The 3623-nt window shown below is 43.4% G+C and overlaps 1 non-coding gene across 1 annotated transcript; it reads left to right on the forward strand.

Annotated features, from left to right (window-relative positions):
• Positions 1–3015: 3015 nt before the first annotated feature.
• On the forward strand, positions 3016–3122 carry LOC141694430 (small nucleolar RNA R71). The gene has a single exon (XR_012563737.1). It is a non-coding gene; the product is annotated as a small nucleolar RNA R71 (small nucleolar RNA).
• The last annotated feature ends 501 nt before the right edge of the window (positions 3123–3623 follow it).

Genomic DNA, 3623 nt, shown 5'->3' on the forward strand with positions numbered 1-3623 from the left:
CACATCATCTCAAACGGTTCTGTCCAATCTGGTGCTGTAATAACTGGTGTCGTGATCAAACTCTCCTTGAGAGTCTCGAATGCTGCCAAAAATTCATCATCAAATTTAAAAGGCACATCTTTCTCAAGTAAATTGCACAACGGCTTAGATATCTTTGAAAAGTCCTTGATGAATCGCCGATAAAAACCCGCATGACCGAGAAAACTACGGATTCCTTTCACCGAATTAGGTGGGGGAAGATTTTCAATGACTCCCACCTTAGCCTTGTCCACCTCCAGACCTTTGCTAGAGACCTTATGCCCAAGGATAATGCCTTCACGCACCATAAAATGACATTTCTCCCAATTAAGCACCAAATTAGTTTCCACGCATCTTTTGAGTACGGCGCGCAGATTATTCAAACATTCATCATATGAGTGTCCAAAGATGGAGAAGTCATCCATGAACACTTCGACGTTATTTCCAATCATGTCAGAGAATATAGCCATCATACATCTCTGAAAGGTGGCCGGGGCGCCACATAACCCAAACGAAACTCTACGAAAAGCAAATGTGCCAAATGGACAAGTGAAGGTAGTCTTTTCCTGATCCTCTGGTGCAATACAAATCTGATTATACCCAGAATACCCATCCAGAAGACAAAAATACTCATGTCCCGCCAATCTGTCAAGCATTTGATCAATGAATGGGAGAGGGAAGTGATCCTTCCTTGTGGCTTTGTTCAATTTTCTATAATCCATGCATACTCTCCATCCTGTCACTGTTCGAGTAGGGATGAGCTCATTCTTTTCATTTGCGACCACAGTGATACCTCCTTTCTTAGGTACACATTGCACGGGGCTCACCCACGAGCTGTCAGAAATAGGATAAATGATGCATGCATCTAGCCATTTCAGAATTTCTTTCTTCACCACCTCCTTCATGATCGGGTTCAGTCTTTGCTGCTGTTCCATAATTGGCTTACTACCTTCCTCTAACAGAATTTTATGCATACAATATGAAGGACTTATCCCCTTGATGTCTGCTATGGTCCATCCTATAGCCGATTTGAATTCTCTCAAAATCCTTAAGAGCTTGTCTTCCTCACTACCTGAAAGGTCAGCTGAAATAATAACAGGTAACGTAGATGAATCACCTAAAAAGGCATACCTCAAGTGTTCAGGTAATGGTTTGAGCTCCAAGGTAGGTGCTTCCTCTATTGATGGTTTGAGCTTCCCTTCAGCATTCTTAAGGTCAGAAGTACCAAGAGATTCAAATGGTATATCCAGCTTTCGCTTCCAGGGAGAAGCGTTCAGATATTGTAATTGCTCATTGCTATCTTCATCATCACTGTCAAATTCCCCCACTAAGGCCTTTTCTAATGCATCAGACATTAGCATGTGATCGAGTTCCGAAGTAACCGCCGAATCAATCACATCCACTTTTAAGCACTCCTCATCTTCTGTAGGGAATTTCATTGCCTTGAATACGTTGAAGGTCACATCCTGATCTTGAACCCGCATAGTAAGTTCCCCTTTTTGCACATCTATCAAGGTACATCCAGTAGCCAAGAAAGGCCTTCCCAAGATTATGGGAATCTTCTTATCTTCCTCAAAATCCAGAATAACAAAATCAGCAGGAAAGAAGAGCTTATCCACCTTGACGAGCACATCCTCAACTATGCCCCTTGGGTAAGTAATGGAACGGTCTGCCAATTGTAGCGACATGTATGTGGGTTTTGGATCAGGCAGATCCAGCTTTTTAAAGATCGACAACGGTATCAGATTAATGCTTGCTCCCAAATCACAAAGGCACTTGTCAAAAGTTAGATTGCCAATGGTGCAAGGAATGGTGAAGCTTCCTGGATCTTTCAGTTTTGGTGGTAACTTTTGTTGCAGAACCGCGCTGCATTCTTCCGTGAGAGCAACGGTTTCAAGGTCATCCAGTTTCACCTTCCTTGAAAGAATAGTCTTCATAAACTTCTCATAACTAGGCATTTGTTCCAGAGCCTCAGCGAAAGGTATATTGATGTGAAGTTTCTTGAACACCTCCAGAAACTTCCCAAACTGTCTATCCAGCTTTTGTTGCTGCAATCTCTTAGGAAAAGGTGGTGGAGGATAGAACTGTTTCTCCCCTGTATTAGCCTCAGGCAGAGTGTGTTCAACAGTAGTCTTCCTTGGTTCCGCCGCTTTCTCCTTTTACTTTGATTCTTCATCCCTAACTTCAGCTTCGACTTCTTTTGCCTTTTCAGCATCAGCTACTTTTCCAGACCTTAAGGTAATAGCCTTGACTTGCTCTTTGGCTTCCTTCCTGCCTGGTACTTCCGTGTCACTAGGAAGAGTGCCAGGTTGACGATTGAGCACTGCATTGGCTAATTGACCGATTTGATTTTCCAAGGTCTTGATAGAAACTGCCTGACTCTTGCACAACAGCTTAAGTTCCTCAAAATCAGCACTAGTAGGTGCAGCTGCACTTCCCTATTGAGGATATGATTTCCTTGTAGCATACTGCTGTGGTTGCTGGAATCTAGGTGGGTTAAACTGTTTACTCACTCCTTGCTGATATGGTGGCTGAATAGCATTCTGATTATTTCCCTAGCTGAAATTTGGATGATTTTTGTTGTTAGGATGATAGGTCGCTGGCACAGGCTGCTGTTGTCGCTGATAATTATTCACATACTGAACAGATTCGTTGACAAGAGAACACTGATTCGTAGCATGAGAACCTGCACAAAGCTCACAAACCATAGCTATTTGATTAACTCCATACGTAGCCAAAGAATCAACCTTCATTGATAGCGCTTGGAGCTGGGCTACAATAGCGGTGGCTGCATCAACTTCCAGAATACCTGCTACCTTGCCTGATGTCATCCTCTGAGTTGGGTTTTGATGCTCATTTGCAGCCATCGTCTCAATAAGATTATACGCCTCAGTATAGCTTTTAGCCCATAAGGCGCCTCCAGCTGCTGCATCGAGCATGGGCCGAGATTGGGCCCCCAAACCATTATAAAAACCAGTGATTACCATCCAATCCGGCATTCCATGATGTGGAAATTTTCTCAACATTTCCTTGTAGCGTTCCCAAGCCTCGCACATAGATTCTGTACGTTGCTGCGCAAACTGAGTAAGAGCACTCCTCATAGCAGCAGTCTTTGCCATTGGATAAAACTTCACCAGAAACTTTTGCGCAAGATCTTGCCACGTAGTGATGGACCCAGCTGGTTCAGAATGTAACCAGTCTTTAGCTTTATCCCTCAGTGAGAATGGGAAAAGCCTCAACTTGATAGCCTCATCAGTCATGCCATTATACTTAAAAGTACTGCAGATCTCGACAAAATTCCTTATGTGCATGTTGGGGTCTTCAGTTGCCGCTCCTCCAAAAGAAACAGAATTCTGCACCATCTGAATAGTGCCCGGCTTGATTTCAAAGGTGTTAGCTTGAATAGCCGGATGAAGGATGCTTGACTGAATGTCATCAATTTTTGGCCGAGAAAAATCCATAAGAGCTGGATCAGCTTGAACAATACGATCTCCCATGTTTACTGGTTCTTTCTGCTCAGTTCCTGAATCCGAATCCTCAAAATCTAACTTCTCCGGTGTATCAAGAACTTCGTCTTTCTCCTCAGCTGTATCTAAGGTCCTCTT

Source organism: Apium graveolens, chromosome 10 (genome assembly GCF_009905375.1).
Source record: "Apium graveolens cultivar Ventura chromosome 10, ASM990537v1, whole genome shotgun sequence".
NCBI classification, from domain to species: Eukaryota; Viridiplantae; Streptophyta; class Magnoliopsida; order Apiales; family Apiaceae; genus Apium; species Apium graveolens.